Raw genomic sequence first — 8,011 nt, forward strand, 5'->3', positions numbered from 1 at the left:
ACCAAATGTGTGATTGTGAATGTGTTATGTGGTAAGAGTTGAGAAACAAATGATGGAAGGAAATCGTAAATGATGCAATTGGAACAACTGTGGTAATAGCATATATGGCTTGTATTGGCAATTATCGCGGTGACATAAAATGCATATGAATTGTTGAATATGATGGAAATAGTATTGATGGCTATAGAAATTTTTTGAGAATTGTTGTTGTTGTTCTTTGTGAATTGTTGTTGTTGTTGCTGTTGTGTTGTTTGTGAATTGTGATTGTTCGGTGGGATCGGGTTGTGCGCCGCAACACGAAGTAATAAGGTGTGGGTTGTGGTGATAAGGGTGGCCGAGGTAATAAGGGTGGCCGAGGTAATAAGGGTGGAAAAGTGATCGAAATCACTATTGAAATGAAAATATGAGAAAGTTGTGAAATCATTGATGTGAAAATGTTGAAGGGGAAATGGAGAGATTGTAACTTGTTTGGCTTGATGATTTTCTTTCATGTGTATTTGATTGTTGGTTCCATTACTACTTGTTACTTGTGTATGGTTTGAGTTTACTTAGGGCAAGTTTGTTCATACATACCAGTACAATTCAAATGTGATGACGTCTCTTTTGTCGGGGGCGCTACATTCGTGTTATGATTGTAGGTGGATCCATAGCAGGTACTCCAGTCCACCGGCAGTAGCACCTCCTCCACTTTTCGTCAGCTGTATTGGTGAGCCCCTTTCCTCTTGGGGCCCTGCGTGGCTCATGCCGCTTTTCTTCCCAGAGTCTTATTTTGGTATTTGTGTAAGGTACAGCTGGAGCCTTGTTGCCGGCATTTCCGTATTATTCTTCAGTTGTATTTAGAGGCTCCGTAGACAGGTTGTGGGTAGTGTCGGGTGTTGGAATTTAAATAGAAATATTGATGTTTGGCAAGGATTTATGAAACTTGTAATATTTTGATAATTATGATTTAAGTTGCTAATGGAAGTTGTTAATGAAATACTTACTAAATCTGATTAAAGGAGTCCATATCCTATTTAATCATGAAGTTGTTTGTGTAGAATGAAACCTATCAGGCTTGCTCAGTCGGGTTTATTCGGTTGAGCGCCGGTCGCGCTCCTCGGATTTTGGGGCGTGACACGAAGGATTCGATAATAGTCTACATCATGAGAATTTCAGAGGATGTATTCTGGCAAAAATAGGATAGACAACAGAAGAGTAACCTTTAAAGTTCATTCACGAAGGCGTTTTCCTAAAGCACTGTGACATAGTTAAAATTAAGGAACTAAGTGTGCTAGTTACACTAGGTATCACCCTTATGCGTAAGAAATTAGTTATCCCTGGTAGAGAAGGGCTACCGCAAGGCGAGTAAGAGTCAGTGAAGATGTGAAAAGACGCCGAAGATGAAGAGGTAAAATATTTGTAGGTGAATCTTCATAGCATTAAATGTTAGTACTCCCCTAAGGGGGAGATGGGGTGATATGGTATTAAGTCGGAGTTAAGTGGTTCAGGTAACTACGGAATAGTAAAGGAAGAATGCAGTAAAAAAGCGAAAGGAATGAGATTGAATTTATTCAGATCATACATATATACTACGACTCCAGAACACTATGTAAGCATGATACCTAGGAGAGGCACTAATGGTTCCCGGCCAGGATGTTATTGATAAATAAGTGTGAATGGGCACTTGATACATAAGGAGCCAGTGCGAGAGGTAAGTTAAGACAAAGGAAACAACCCAAGAGAGATTATGTGGAATATACATATAAGAATGGACCAATGAGTAGTTATGGCTAGACAAGAGGATACAAATAAATCAGCAGATCATGCAAGATAAACCTAGTGAACCCCAGCATAGGGAATTCAGTTTTGCAGATACGACATTGTAATCCTTGCGAAATATTCAGATAGGATTGAGGTAGTTATAGTTTCCGTAAATGTTTTACGGAAATAAAAGAGTGTCACAGGGGAGACAAAAAAAATTTGAGTTCAGAAGTAACCTTACGAGAATAAGGGCACAGAGGTATGTAACTAAGGATATTTATAGGTGAGTAAGAGCATCAAAAAATTTCTTCAGGTTTATGATGTGATAAGCTCACAGCTTTACAAGAGTCAGAGAGTCTTCCCTAAGTACTACAATAAAAGACTAGCTGAGGAAATAAGAAAGAAGGCTTCAACCTAAGCATAGTAACCTGAAGAAGAAATGGTCTTGTAACAACAGTCTCACTACAATATTGTATGCACTCCATAAGAAAGTGGCACCTATCGTGACCGATGAACAGGAAGTAAAATCAAAAGAAATATTCGTGATCATATGAGTTACACGAAATTCCAGCATATGTGGGCACTAGGGTAAGCCAAGTATTCATGCAACAAGTGGCAGAATGACTAGGGAAGGTAATTGCTTACTTTTTAAAAAATATTGAGAAGGCACAAAAGAAATTATTCAATCAATGATGCAGAGTTAGTTATGTTATGAGGGAACTTAAGATTTGGATTGTTATCCATGCAGCAAATATATATATTGACATTCCTACAGCTATAGGGGACTCCAGTATACATTAAAAGAAAGAATTAAGTCAACATTACAGACACAAGCTTGAATTGTTAGAAGGTTATCATGAATGTTCCATAGCGTCCATGAAAGGCTAATGTAATAACTAATACCCTGAGCTACAGATCGAAAGATAGCTTAAGCCTACTTAAAGGCTGAGAGAGAAGAAGAATCTAAAGAGCTATATCAGCTAAGTGAATCAGGAGTCTAATTATTACACCTAGATAATTACAGAAATTATGACTGAGAATATTGTATAATCACTCTTAATATTAGAGGTACAAAAGATATAGTACAACCGTCATATTCTATAACATCTCTACAATAAAGCCAGTTAGAAGAGTACCGACCCCATAAGAAGTCAGTATGGAGCTCCCACCCAATTGTGTATGCACCAGAGGTGCATGTTTTATACTAGAGCTTCAAGTTGTGGATGTGAATTCCACCTATATGGAAGGGTGTTTATTAAAAAAGACCAAAAATATGATGCAAGATTTAAAGGTAAGTAAGGTAAAGGTGAAGAAGGTACGGGATACTCAAGTGCAGAAGGTTGTGAATAGTCCAGACTCTAGATGGAGGGGTAGAAGCACTGTGATTCAGTATCCACAAATGATAGTGGTGTCGTCAGTGGCATATATTCTAGCATATGGTTTTCAGGTACCGAGAGGTCTAGCTAAGAGAGTAAAGAAGAGTTAGAGATGATGTGATGTCTCAATTGAGGTTCCATAAGTAACATAAGGAAATCTATGGTGCTAGCAAGTTAAAGAAAGGTTGCGAGTAGTATAAATAAATATGTGTAGGTCGTAAGCTAAAGTATGGTAGAGCAACAAGGTTTTATATAGAAATGAGTAAGGATAAGAAAATGTAAGTGAGAAGGTGATGAGAATAGGTAAGGCCTAAGGATTAAGCCCATCGAAACAAGAGAGCTTATGGTTCCCGTAAGTTATAGAAAGCTCTATATAACTTGAATGAATTTGGAGGAGTTTAAAACTAGGAGAATTTAAAAGAGATGGAATGCTGCCATGGTAGTAGAATAAGGGTGTAATTGTGATAGATAAGAGGATGATGTTTAGGCCTTTGATTGAGTAATGATTCAAAGAAAAAGGATTTCATGAATTGCACGGGATTAGAATACCACCCATAGGATGAATATGAAGTACGGTTATTAAAGTATAGTATCGCCCCTGGTTGGATCAAGCAAATCACTTCAGATGTTCCCCAATGAGACATGAGCCCTAGTGACAATATGTTACGTAAGAGATTTCAAGTTATTAGTGGTAGATTATAGTTCAACATTAAGGTGAATGAACTATAGATGGATAAAAGTTCCAAAGTATGAGATGAAATTAGGTTGTCATTCTTAAGATGAACAGTAGTAATGAGGAAACATTAAAGAACTTAGATTTATACATATAGGAAAATCAGCGAGAGAGTAACCTAGAGTTGGATAGCAAACCTCGGTAATAATAAATTGAAGTGTTATGGTATATATAACCTGCCTAGATGTAGTAAAGCCATAAGGATAGATAATCGAGGCTATGGAACAAGATGTAGCTATAGTCATAAGTTAGACAAAATATCAAAGAAGGACTCTAGTACACCTATAGATGCTTAAAGGGATATATTGTAATAGTTCTATGTAGGTTAACAAAATGAGGCCTCGATATTGGCTAAAATATGGAGGAAGAAGGATAGAAGAGTCGCATAGGCACACATACATGGATAGAGTCGTACAGGCTGCACGACAGAAGGTAGCAACAGTAATCAGATTGGAAGAATTTCGACCACAGGTCGTGGTGCAAGAAAGAGTCCTAAAGGGGGGAATGTCTGGGCTTTGGATTTATTCACAGAATAATTGCCTAGATGTCAAGAAAAATACCAAAGTATTCATAAGAGCTATATGTTATGAGACTGATAAGCACATCAGTCAACATTCGAGGACGAATGTTCCAAAAGGGAGAATGATGTTACACCCCATCAGAAATAATATCATCTTTGAAAGTACATAAAGTAAGTTAGTCATGTTAACTTGGAGGTTATAAATATTTAAGATCATGAACTGCAAGTACCAAGAGAGTTGGAAGGCTTAGAAGCTGAATGAATTGAAGGAAATAGGTTTCGTCGAAAGTCGACAAGTTAGGAATGTTATAATATGTAATTTTGGGGTGAGACTAGGGTGCTCAAAATGATAAGGAGGTTATGTTATGAGTTATTTTAGTCTTATTATAATCGTGTGTTATGTTTTGAAGTCAAGCAAGTTGTGGAACAAAAGTTAGCAAAGATCATCACAAGTTACATTCACAAATATGCTGAAAATTAGGTCACATATAGCTGAGCATTTCTCCCAATGTACTTGGAATTACGGGATGATCTGCTTACCAAATTAAAGATCTACTAGTCTAGTTTTCAAACGGTTAAATCGTTCATTGATACAATATTGGTGTAGAGAGATATCCTCATTTTTGCGGGACTGCACAAATTGGTAGGTGACAAGTACGTGGTAGGTGCATCACCTATTTGTCAAAAGGAGAGGCCTTAATTAAAAGCTCCAAAGTCGGTCAAGAAGGGACTTTTAAGGGCTTATCAACTCATTTATTTTAGCCATCTTTCAGACCAAAAAAACCATATTGAACCCATGCAACTCCTCCCCAAAAATCCCACACAAACCCTAGGTTATTTTGGGTGTTACGATGTGATTCTAGTGTCGAAAAGCCCGGATAACTTGCTAGTTTCTCTTTCTCCTTCTTGTAGCTGCGTTGGGGAACTAATTTTGGATAAAGAAAGGCTAGATTTTGTGGGTTATAGTCAGTCCAAGGTAAATTTATGTGTCTCCTTCCATTATCTAGGCTTGTATAAGTTGTAACTCGATCATAAAGACTAGACCTAGCGAGTTTCAAAAGAATGGTATGTTGTTTATTGTTGCGTCATCATTGGCTGGTTGTAAACTTATTTTCAAGTTGAATTCATGGTTGGTTTATAGGATAAGAGGCTTAATTATGTATTTTTGGTTGTGTTTCTCAATTTGAAAAAGAAAAGATAAGTCGGAACGTGTTTTAGTAAACTGAAAAATCAATTTTGAGTTGCTGAACTTGTGGGGCTGTTTTGTGGGTTGGTTTCATATTGATGTTGGGTTGTCTATTTTGCTACTTTTTTTAATGGAGTTTGGGAGGAGAAAGGGTGTGGAAAAATACCATGTAATGTTAGGGTGATTGGGTGGTCGTTCATCACTACATTTTCGAGTTGTTTGACACTACTAGGGTCGTCCGTTTGTGTATGAACTAATTGGGGTGTGTGGGCTATTTTGTGGTATATTGTGGTGGAGATAAGGTCTGAACATGATACATACATATTGTTATTGTTGTGTTCTTGTTATTGTTGGTATATGGTATTGGAGGAGGGCCTTGTTACCGGGGAGATGTTGCCCAAATTTACGTAAACGAGCTACTAGTTTAAGTTGCGGACTTAGCCTTTACTCAGCACTGATTTTGAATCTCCTTATACTGTGGTAGATTGAGTTGAGTTGTTTGAAGAATTTCTTGGAGGTATTAAGGACTCAATGGAGTTAAGGTATGTTAAGGCTAAGCTTTTTTTTATTTTAGCATGATCTAATAACTACATGTGTTTGATACCGAGGCATAAGGAGAAATTCTTATTCCTGAATTTATGTACATTATCCTAGTCTCATAAGCTACATTATTCTCCCTTATCGAGGCTTCATATTTAGTTTAATTTTGTCTTCTTTCAGCCAAGAGAGCAGAGAGTCTATATATATACAAAATTACAGTATTTTCACCACCATCGAGCTATAATCGATGGGTAGACCCCTATTGGGCAACTTCTGATCAGATGGTAAGTTATATACCGATCCTACTGTGGCCGAGCGCCTATGAGCGAGACCAGAATGGCTGAGATACAAAGCCTAGTATGGCCAAGCGCCTATGAGCGAGCCTACTACGGCAGAGCTATTACACATACCAAGCCTTATAAGGCCGGACATCTATTTTACATACTATATGGAGAGAGTTGACTCATTATCAGCAGGTAAGCATATTTTCAAATTATCTTTGACTCCAAGTTACATTTAGTTATTATATCATCAGTTCAGTTTCAGCTTTTAGTTATTCTGTTGCCTTACATACTCAGTACATTATTTTGTACTGATGGCACTTTGCTAGGGACGGTGCATTTTATGCCTGCAGGTCTGATAGACATCTGGATAGACCTTCCCAGAGCAGAGCCAAACATCAGCTTGGTTGGTAAGCTCCACTTCCCCGGAGTTACCAGGTATAGACTGTGGAGTCCATTTTATATATACCGGTTTGATGGGTAGGTCGAGGCCCTGTCCCGACCATGATACAATTCGATTATCTCTAGAGGCTTGTAGACAAGTCATGTATAGTTTGTATATTAGTAGATGTTCATCGCAGCCTCATCAGCCTGCACAATATATATATATATATATAGCTTTTGGGTATGTTTACCCCTCAGATCAGAGAGATGATGTTTTCATATGGTATAATACGTAAATAAGTTATTTTTGGGCCTTTATAGAGAAAAGAAAAATTGATCCTAAATATTTATAATCAATCATTTATCACTTGGTGGAGGAATATAGTGGTAAATCTTGCTTATTTTGTGCTCAAAGAAATTGGGAGCTTAGTGTGTTTATGTTGTGAAGGTTGGGGTTTGGTTCAATACAAGTGTGAGGTTGAAGGGTTATTATTATGTATTAAAGTGCTCAGTGAAATGTAGTCTCTATTATTCAAATTGTATCATACCCGTCATGCAATCTATATTACAACCAAATGAAGTCCTACTTTATCCTTGGTTGAATGAGCTCAAATTAGTAGAGTATTACACTATGGGAAAGCCTATGGTACGTCTTTTGTGACACATGAATTTTATTTCTGAAAGTGAGTGAATCATTCTATCTTGAGTTCCCAATTGTTCTTGAATTTTGTTGTGTGTGGAACTACTCTCTATCTTTGGTATGAGGTCACATGATTTGCGAAGAAAAGGTAATGTCTTTGGCCTCTATGTTAGAGTAAGTGAGCAGGTTTTCAAAAATACGTGGTGCTTGTTAGTTGAGTCTTAAGGCTGATTGGTTGTGGTATGGTGCTTAGTCTGCTTGAAATATTCTTGGCATGATGAGTTACGAATGTTGTTTGATGAAAAAGTTTCCTATATGTGAAGTGTAGTTTGATTGCTCGAAGACAAGCAATGGTTCAAGTCTAGGGTATTAATGGTAGGCTAGGAACCCATTGAGCTTAAATAATGATGATTTGCACTTATTACATATTTTATGCCTAGTAGGAGATGATTCTGAGTTAACAAGATATTTTGGAGCTAAATTGAATAATTTGGAACTTTGAAGTCTGAGTAAAAGCCTAAGGAATTAACTAGTATCACGTTAGGGGGTCGAGGACCAAGTGTGGATAACAAAAAGTGAGAAAAAATCCCAGTCTAAGAAAATTTCACTAC

This window comes from Nicotiana sylvestris, chromosome 10, assembly GCF_000393655.2.
Source record: "Nicotiana sylvestris chromosome 10, ASM39365v2, whole genome shotgun sequence".
Lineage (NCBI taxonomy): Eukaryota > Viridiplantae > Streptophyta > Magnoliopsida > Solanales > Solanaceae > Nicotiana > Nicotiana sylvestris.